This window comes from Triticum aestivum, chromosome 2A (genome assembly GCF_018294505.1).
Source record: "Triticum aestivum cultivar Chinese Spring chromosome 2A, IWGSC CS RefSeq v2.1, whole genome shotgun sequence".
NCBI classification, from domain to species: domain Eukaryota; kingdom Viridiplantae; phylum Streptophyta; class Magnoliopsida; order Poales; family Poaceae; genus Triticum; species Triticum aestivum.
The window spans coordinates 439,637,937-439,648,738 of NC_057797.1; positions in this window are offsets into that span (position 1 = coordinate 439,637,937).

A 10,802-nucleotide genomic window follows, 5' to 3' on the forward strand; every position below is an offset into this window, starting at 1 on the left:
TTTTTTGCTTTTTCTTTTCATTTTTAGTTTTCGTATATTCTTTTTGTAATGTTCAACTTTTATTTTTCTACATTTTTATTTACATTTCTTTTTTAACATTTCTATATTTTTTTTTCATTTTTGCGAACATATTTTCAAATTTGCGAGCACTTTTTTGAACTCATGAACTTTTTCGAAAATCATTAGTGTTTCTTGAATTCGCAAACATGTTTATGAAATCATGAATTTTTTTAAATTAGAAAACATTTTAAAAATTCTCGAGTATTCATGAGAATTATTTGAATTCAAAACATTATTTGAATTCACGAACACTTTGAAAATTCTCAAAAAATTCTTGCACTTGTTTAAATTGTAAAAAAATTGAACTCATGAACATTTTTCTGAAATTGTGTAGATGTTTTGAAACCCACGAACATTTGTTTGAATTTGGGGAACAAATTTTAAGTTTCATGAACATTTTTTTGTTTTGATAAACCTTTCTTCAAATGCATGAATTGTTTCTGAATTCATGGACTTTATTTGAATTAACAAACATTTTTAAATCGATGAACTTCTTTGTAACTCACAAACATATTTTGAGTTCTATGAATATAGTTTTAAAATTATGAATATTGTTTGAGTTCACGAACTTTTTTTTCAAATTCTTGAACAAATTTTCAAAATTCTGATCATTTTTTTATTTCTAGAACATTTCTTTTCAAAATTGTGAACAATTTATAATAATCCATTTTTTAAAAATCATAAATATTTTTTGAATCTATCAACATTTTTTGATTTCTTGAACTTCTTTTCAAAATTCACTTTTTTTGCAATTCTGATTTATATAAAAATAAAAACAAAGAGAAAAATAACAAAAAGCAAAATAATGAAAGAAAATGAAAATGAAAAAGTGGGGGGCATCTGGCCCCGCCTATGGGTCGGTCCAAAAGGGCACCGGGGAGCACATAGAGTGCCAAATTGGAGCTTCCCCATATTTGGGGGCGAACTGGGGGATTACCAATGTTTGGGCCGCTCTCACCCAATATGAACGCCTTAGTTGCAAGGTGTCCAAACCACCCAGTTCCCAATATAGCAGGATCTACTAAATAAGGGGTATCTATTGCAGGAGCCCCTCAATGGTCACACTCTTAGTCATCGCCACGTATCGCGTGATGGACGCTCTCCCAAAATTTCATTTTTTTTACAAGTTTTCAGATTTTAGATGGGCTTTTCGGGTTTTTTCGGCATTACTATTTTCCCGTTTTTCCAAGCTTTTGGACCCACAACAAATTGCGTGCAAAAAAGTGTTTTCTTTTCTTTTTCTTCCGCTAGAGGCTTGTGAAGGCACATATTTGTTTCTGCGAGAGACACAACTATACCTCTCAGAAAAGGGAAAATGAGCTTTTCTTTTTTGTACGAGAGGCACATATGTACTTCTCGTGAAGGCACGGATTTGCTTTCGCGAGAGTGTGCCTCTCGAAAAATAAAAAAACCCATGTTTTTTCTTGCTTTTGGGAGAGGCACATATTTGCTTCTCCTAAAGGCACATATTTGCTTTCTCGATAGGCACATGTGCCTCTTCGGAAAAGGAACAAAAAAGTAAAGAACCATGCTTCCAATTTGGAGTTTTCATTTAGTTTTTTGTGAACAAAAGTTTAGCAAAACCTATCAACATGGGATTTAGTTTTGAAAGTCTCAATGGGATAAATCCAATAATGAAAAACGGTGCAGGATTTGAAGGCACGGTTTAAGAGATAAAACATTTTAAATAAACGAATCTATGAAAAAAGAGAAAACTCTCCGGTTGTGACAAATGCCACATGAAGTACGCCAGTTGTCGCAACCTAGAAAGGTTGGAATGAAATTTACAATGAATACCCCTTAACAAGTGATTTCACAATACAGTGCCTTCGGTGCCAGTTGAGCTGACTCGCCCTAACACATGAAAGTTAATGGACCAACCCTGCTATGTGTTGGGAAATCTATTGACTGGTCGACAAGCCACCATTGACCATGTAGAGTTGACCTTTGACTTTTTGAGAAAAAGGGAAAAAGGTTTTATTTTTTGAAAAAAAAGTTCAACAAATTGAAAAAAGTTCGTGAGTACACTGAATATTTCACGAATTTAAAAAAATCAAGACATGGAAATGTTCATAATTTTAAAAATTCACAAAAACGAAAAAAGTTCTCAAGATTTTAAAAAATAATTTAAAAGAAGTTCATGAAATATTGAAATAAAGGTTCGCAAAATTTGAGAGAATTTTGAATTGTTTTAACTATTTGATAAAAACGAAAAAGGAAAGGAAATAGTAAAAAAAACCAAAACTCGTCCTGGGAAAAATCGGGTAAAACTGTTCAAAAAATGGTGAAACGTTCTAAAAGGTTCCTAACTGTTGAGAAAGAAAAAAGTAAACCGGACAACCAGGAACCTGGCACGATAGAGCGAACAGAAAGAAAAAAGAGCTAAATTGGCCGAGCCCAGGTGGAAGGGGGTGTGTGCCGGTCGCTGAAGGCCATGAATAGGATTTTGGGGAGAAATGACCGTCTGTTCGAGATGCCCTAAGTGAAGCACGCAAACGAACTGCTAGTATCGCATATATGGATGAACCTTGTTGTACACATATGTCAGAAATAGCTAAACATACACTATTCGTTGAAAATAACTTTAAATGGAATCTGATTCGATGCTAAAAGCCAATCACCATTCATCCATTAAGGCTTGCTCGATTGAATCTGTAGAATATGTGAATTGCACGATGTATTGCTTCTCATGCATAGGCACGTATATATGATGTACAGAGGTGGACACGGACCTCAACTATATAAGAAACTAGGAGGTGGGCCCAATACACAATATGCACATAACACATATACTCAACACCCTCCCGCAGTCGAAGCGGCACTGCGGCTGACGCAAAGACTGGACCGGAACTCCTCAAATGACGCCGTAGGCAAACCCTTGGTCATTGATATCGGCAAATTGTTGGGAAGTAGGAACGTGTAAAACATGAATATGGCCAAGGGCCACCTGTTTCCAACCAAAATGAATATCCAACTCAATATGTTTGGTCCGTCGGTGATGCACCAGGTTAGCGGAGAGGTAGACCGCCGAGACGTTGTAGCAGTAGACCACCGTGGCACGGTCAATAGGACAAGAGAGCTCCTGAAGCAGCTGGCGAAGCCACAAACACTTGGCGATGGCGTTGGCCACCGCACGATACTCAGCGTCAGCACTTGAACGAGAGACCGTCGGCTGCCGCTTGGACGACCACGAGATGAGTGAGGGTCCAAGATAGACACAATAACCTGAAGTGGAGCGACGAGTGTTAGGGTAGCCCACCGAGTCTACATCGGAGTAGGCGGTGAGGGCGGTGTCGGCGGAGACGTGAAGCGTGACGCCAAGGTCCATAGTGCCACAGATATAGCGGAGAATCCGCTTGACGGCAGCCCAGTGAACGTCTGGAGGAGCATGCATATGAAGACACACCTGCTGCATGACATACTGGATCTCCGGTCGAGTCAGAGTGAGGTACTGGAGAGCACCAACGATAGACCGATAGAAAGCAACATTCGAAGCAGGAGAACCAGCCCTGGCAGAAAGCTTGGCCTTCATATCAATAGGCGTAGCGGCGGGCTTGCAGTTAAGCATGTCGGCACGCTCGAGGAGCTCGTGAGCGTACTTCCACTGATGAAGGAAGAAGCCATCCGGACGGCGCACCACCTCGACACCGTGGAAGTAGTGCAAACGACCCAAGTCCTTGATGGCGAACTCAGCGCGAAGACGAGCCGTGAGCTGACTGAGGAGACCAGTCGTACATGCCGTCAAGATGATGTCGTCGACATAGAGCAGCATGTAGGCCGTGTCAGAGACCTGATGATAGACGAAGAGCGAGGCGTCCGAGCGGGTGGAGCGCGGAACCCAAGCTGGTGGAGAAACGCTGCGATCCGCTGGTACCAAGCGCGTGGAGCTTGCTTGAGTCCGTAGAAGGACCGCGAAAGCAAGCACACGTGGTCGGGAAGCGTCGGGTCAACAAACCTGGTGGGCTGCTGACAGAAGACTTGCTCCTCGAGGTGACCATGGAGGAAGGCGTTGGAGACGTCTATCTGGTGCACCGGCCAAGCACGGGAGACTGCAAGGTGGAGAACTGTGCGTAACGTGCCGGGCTTGACGACCGAAGCGAAGGTGTCGGTGAAGTTGATGCTAGCACACTGTCGGAAACTACGAACGACCCAGCGCGCTTTGTAGCGATCAAGGGTACCATTAGGACGGAGCTTGTGTTTAAAGACCCACTTCTCAGTAATCACGTTGGCGTGCTGGGGACGGAGAACAAGCTGCCACGTCCGGTTGCGCAAGAGGGCGTCAAACTCCTCTTGCATCGCAGCCATCCAGAGCGGGCCATGAAGAGCGGCTCGAACGGAGGACGCCAACGGCGACGACTCAAAGGTGGACGCCGCATGGACGTAGTCATCCGAGGCGTAGCGCGAGCTCGGGCGAAAAATGCTCGTACGGGCGCGGGTGATCGGACCGGCCACAGGCGCCGAGCGGGCCGCGGGGGCCGGGGGGAGGGGGTGTGACGACCGCGGGCGCCAACGTCGGCGCTGCCGGGGGCGCCAGCACCGCGGGTGTACACTACAAAAAAAGACACATCCGTGACATTTTGGGCCTAACGAAATTTTTTTCTGTCATACTTATGACACTTCTATGACAATAATTGTGACAAAACCCGGTATCATCATAGATGTGGTGGGGTCCTACTTCTATGACAAAAATCATGGCAGAAAATGGGCTTTTTGTCCTGGGCGGGCCAAAGACACAGCTGCATGACATTCTTTGGGCCGTCCATGACGGAGAAAACCGTGGTAGAAGCAAGGGCCAGGAAAATATCGGGGGAGTTCCCGGTTACGGTGGGTGGTCGGGGGCCGGGCAATGTGCGTTTCTCTCGTACGTACACGCGTGGGTGCGATGCATTGCGCTCTAACTGAACCCGATCGAGGCGTTGGGCTCTAACTGAACCCGAGAAATTGCACTGCAGGCTACGCATTACTAAACCCGAGCGATCGATCGACGACTGTTAACTGAACCCGATCGAGCTATTCCTTCTCTACTGCTGCTAACTAAAGCCGATCGATGCTGCCTCTGGATGAACAGTGAGTGTTGTTGGGGGGTTTGGATGAATAGTTCCCGGTGGGGATTGGATGAACAGGAACCTGTGGTAGTAGAGGTCGTTGCCGCTGGATGAACAGTACCCCGATCGATCAAGCCGGTGGATGAACATGACCCCGTGGAGGGCTGGATGAACAAGACCCCGTGGAGGGCCGGTTGAACAGTAGCCGGTGGACGGCTGGTTGAACAGTAGCCAGTGGAGGGCTGGATGAATAGTAACCCATGGAGGGGTGGTTGAACTGGACCCCCGTGGAGAGGGCTGGTTGAACAGTAGCCGATGGAGGAGCGCGTAGTGGAGGCTGGATGAATAGGAGCCCGTGGATGAATAGTCGCAGGTTGAGGCTAGAGGAGGTCGACGGTGGATGAACAGTACCCCGTGGAGGCTGGAGGAGGTCGACGGTGGAGATGAATAGTATCCCGTGGAGTCCCGTTTTGCGGTACGCCACACCCCTTCCGATGAACAGGACCCCCGTTTCGACTGTAGCGCTCCAACACAAGTCTGTTTCCTCTATTTTGCGGTACGCCACACCCCTCCCGATCGACAGGACCCCGTTTCGATCGTAGGAGGTCCGTTTCCTCTGTTTTGCGGTACGCCAGACCCCTCCCAATGAACAGGATCCCGTTTCCACTGTGGCCGGTCGAACACAAGGCCGTTTCCTCCGTTCTGCGGTATGCCAGGCCTTGTTTCCATCGGCTGTTCCGTCCAAGCCGGTTGGCTCCCGATGAACAGCACACATTCCGTTGCCTCGTGATGAACACGACGCATTCCGTTGCCTCCCCACGAACACGAGGATGACACAGTTTCTCCGTTCCAACCCAGCCACAGCCATGTACATGAGCCCTGGCCGTACGTATGTGCAAGTAGGCATTTGAGATCCCGCTCGTATGTACGTACATTTTTTTGCGGGCACCGTATGTACGTACGTGGCCGTATTTTCTTTATTGCACCCTAGCCGTTGTATGTACGTGTACATCCTACGTGCGCGCCTCTTCTACGACATGTGCGCACCTCTACTACGACACGTGCCCTTCCTTGCACAGCCACGATTCATCGTTGCAGCCTGCAGACAGACCGATCGACCAGTATGTACGTACACGTTCGCGACCATAATGACAACGCTTCGTATGCTTCGACCAGGTGGGTCACGACTGTCTGGCACTTCCTTGCATGCGAAGATGTAGCTAGTGGGTACCAGCAGTCAGGGGGCGAATCGTTTTTTTTCCCGTAATATGGACGCACTTCCTTGCATGCGAAGATGTAGCTGGTCGATCCCAGCAGTCAGGGGCGAATTATTTTTTTGCCCGTAATATGGACGCACTTCATTGTGTGCGAAGATATAGCTGGTGGGTCCCAACAGTCAGGGGAAAAGTTTTTTTTATGAAATACGGTGGACCGTCCGGTGGGTCCCTGTTATCAGGTGGAGGAATAATTATTTTCCGCGTAATAAGGAGGCACTTCCTTGCTGCAGTCGTGGACCTAGCTGTTAGCCTCTTCACGTACAGTACTCTTCCGATGGAAGTCGGTCGTTGACCACATTGACCACGCCGCATCAAGAGCACCAAGGCGATGGACGACGGCGAGGCCTAGGAAGGGGAAGATGCGGAGCTGGAGAAGACGCGTCAGTGGATGCCCACACGGAAAGGAGTACGAGGGTTCACTAGTTCGGCTGCGGTGTGATGATGCCATCGCCGCAGGGCCTGGCCAGCGGTGGGAGTAGTAGGGGCCGTGAGGCCTCTGCGGCAGCACAACCAACCACGGGAGGCAGGAGCAGGCGACATGACCGGCGCTGCTTTGAGAGGCTGGAGCAAGAAGACCAGAGGTTGAAGAAGCATGACGGCCGTTAGATGGACATCGTACGGTCACTGCAGCTAGAATCGTTCATATTGACTAAGTTGACAAAGCCCTCGGTACGCGTCAACTTAGTAGTCCCATAGTGTCGGTGTCAAAACTGGCGGATCTCAGATAGGGGGTCCCGAACTGTGCGTGTAAGGTCGATGGTAACAAGAAATAGGGGACACGATGTTTACCCAGGTTCGGGCCCTCTCTATGAAGGTAATACCCTACATCCTATTTGATTGATATTGATGAATATGAGTATTACAAGAGTTGATCTACCACGAGATCGTAATGGCTAAACCCTAGAAGTCTAGCCTGTATGACTATCATAATGAGTATCTATCCTTTCCGGACTAAGTCCTCCAGTTTATATAAGCACCGGGAGGATCTAGGGTTACACAAGGTTGGTTACAAAGAAAGGAATCTACATATTTGGTCGCCAAGCTTGCCTTCCACGCCAAGGAGAGTCCCTTCAGGACACGGGTGCAGTATTCGGTCTTCGTATCTTCACAGCCCATCAGTCTGGCCCATGGCTAGCTGGCCAGACGCCCAAGGACCCCTTAGTCCAGGACTCCCTAAGTAGCCCCTGAACCTGGATTCAATGACAAGGTATCCGGCGTGTAGGCCTTTCTTCGGCATTGCAAGGCGGGTTCCTCCTTCCGAACTCCAAAAAATTCTTCAGACGTATCGACGTGTCCGGACCTGTAACACACACCACACACACAACCGCAAAGAGAATATAATTTTACACGAGTCCAATCTGCTGAAAACTTTCCGTAACATGTCATCACATCTGTCCGGTCATAATTTCGAACCGTTTTTTGTCTACCGCCCCACGTCTCGAGAGGCGGTTGCCATTGGCATGTCTTGTTAAAGGAGAGATCGTGTCCCCTTATTACGGGATTCTCATCAATGCGGGCGTGGGTAACCCAACCGTGCCGTTTACACAGTCCTTGGGAATAGGTGAGTTTTAAGGCGAGTAGGGAGGCGTTTAACATCCGCGGCCTTTATAAAGGGATAAGGATTCGTCCTCACCTACCCCTGCCTTCTCCTTCCTCTGCCCATCCATTCTTGAGCTCCAGTGCCCAAGCTCTAGCTTCCCACGCCGGAGAAAGCACTCCAACCATGTCCGGATCCGGAGCTGGTGGCAAGTGGATGGCTTCTTCTGTTAAGAGGAAAGACATCAAGGAGCTCCGAGAGACCGGATACTTGGCCAAGGAGATCTTTCACCGTCTCCCGGCCGAGGGACAGATCGTCCCTACCCCAGAGCCCCATGAGAGGCTTGTGTTTCTCACACATTTCGTCCATGGGCTAGGATTCCCTCTCCACCTGTTTGTCCGCGGACTGATGTTTTACTACAAGCTAGACTTTCATGATCTAGCCCCCAACTTTATCCTCAACATCTCGGCATTCGTAGTCATTTGCGAGGCCTTTCTCCATATCCCACCTCACTTCGGCCTATGGCTGAAGACTTTCAATGTAAAGCCGAAGGTGGTGAGAGGCCAACAAGTAGAGTGCAAAGGCGCCATGGTGGGCAAGATGCCCAACGTCACATGGCCCGAAGGCTCCTTTGTGGAGACGGTGAAGGGGTGGCAGTCGGGGTGGTTCTACATCACTGAGTCGCGCGACACCAACTGGGCGGCGGCCCCCGAATTTCGATCCGGAGCTCCGCTGCGGCTCACCTCTTGGCAAGAGAAGGACCTAACCTGGGGTTCTTCGAACAAGCTTACTGGGCTCCAAACATGCGTCCAGGACATGATAACTAAGAGAATCGAACTTGTCAGCGTGTTCCAGGTTATGCTCATTCGCCAGATCCTTCCGTGCCATCACCGGACTTGCTATTTGTGGGAGTTCGACCCGGCCAAGCACCTGACGCCGCTAGAGCTCTTTGGCACAACGCACGAAGACCTATGGAAAGTGATCTTTAAGGCCGGTGAGACACCACCGCCTACGACCGAGGATCGCGGGATCAGCTTAAAATGCCAGGCTAATTCGGTAAGTTCTTTCGTGTTTTCAAGGTATATCCTTTACTGGCATATTTTGAGAAGGAGTCTAAGCCTTCCTATCAATTTTTAGGCTTGGATCAACATAGCGGGGCAGATTAACTGTCCGGCTCCGCTGCCTAAAGACCATGAAACCCCGTTTCTGACGAAGATGTTGTTTCCGACGCCTTATGATGTGCCAGAGAAGAAGGCCAAGAAAATGACCAAGGGGGTCCGGAGTGGCCTTCGCCAAAAAGGCGCTTCGGATGTGATGTCCGAAGACGGGACTCACTCTTTGACCGCCGAAGACGACGACGAGGAGGAGGAAGAGAGCGACTCCCCCTGGGGGGGAGGAAGAAAAGGGGGGCCTCCCCAAATTTGGAGGCGAAGGAGCCCAAGAGGGAGAAGGGCTCCCTTGCGGATACCTCCGCGTGGGATGTCGATAGCAGTCTGAAGCGAATGCCCCGGACCAAGCCTCGGGCTGCCTCGTAAGTACAAAAAACCTTATGGACATCCAAATGCCTGGCCTTTCCATTTTGGAATATTAATATGTTTAAACTATGCCATCACAGTCCAGCCCATGGCAGCTCCCTGTGATCCTCGTCAGAGGGTTCGCTAGATTCAAAGGAGATGGCCAGCGTGTCACCGCCGCCGCTCACTCCCCAAGGCCAAGGACGATGCGGAGGTGTTGTCCCGAAGGACTTTTCCCGGCCGGGGAGAGGCTTAGGAGGCGCCAGAAGGCGATGCCTCAGTCACCAAACACCAGCGAGAGCCGATCCCCATGGAGAACGGTGGTAAAGAGGGCCGTGTTTAGTCCGGCCCTCAGCCGGACTCGATTCCGAAGACCAATGTGGCTCCCGAATCCGGCATGCAACCTCCTTCGAAAGAAGGGGGTATGCGTATTCCACCGGTGACCCCTATCCAACCCGGGGCACCGGATAATCTGCTGGAAGCGCTGCGAGGCGCTTCCATTGTGGATGAGCAACGTGTCCTTATGGGCACGGTAATCGAGAAGATTTAGTCCGCTTCAGTCCGCCGAAAGCGTACTGACTGAAGCCTGCGCTAGCCTTCTAACAAGCTTTGAGGTAAATAATGTAATTGTAGAAAGAATATCAGAGTGTAGACAGTAGCCCCTGATGCTCTGTTCGGTGTCCGGAAAGGAAAAGCTGAACAGAGGATCAAAATAATTTTCGCAGGAGTCTAACATAAGATGTCTATGTGAACAAGCAGGCGTCGCTGCTGACTGCTTCCGCTCATACTGTGGAAGTCTCCAGACTGAAGCAGAACCTGGAGTGGGTCGAGAAAGAGCTCGGCCTCGTGAAGAAGTAGCTGGAGGATAGCCAAGGTATGCAATAACCTGCGTGTATATTTAGGAAGGATGAATGGTTCGTGCTGATTAAAGTGCCATGAACTTTATTAGGGGCCACGACCGAGGTGGCGTCCCTCAAGAAGGCATTAGCCAAGGCCGAGGAAAAAGCGGCCAAGGAACGCGTCGCGCGCGAGAAGCACGAGGCCCGGATCAGCGAGGTCCAGCAAGAGCTCCAGGACGCCGTCAAGAAGTACGAGTCCCTGGAGCATGATTCTAAGATGCAAGGGTTCGAACTTGCAAAGGCCCGCCAGAGTGCACAAGATGCCCGAGCCGAAGCCCAGAGAGCCCTTCAGGAAATCCAGGCGGCCAATAAGATCGCTGCGAGTAAGGCTTTCGTTATGCAAAGAAAGTCTACGAAGGAAATGTTCCTTTTACTTACCCGAATTTGGAGCTCTCCAGGGGCGTTTACGGATTTGCCGCGCATCATATCATATGCTGCCGAGTTCTATCGAGCCGAAGAAGGGAGTCCTA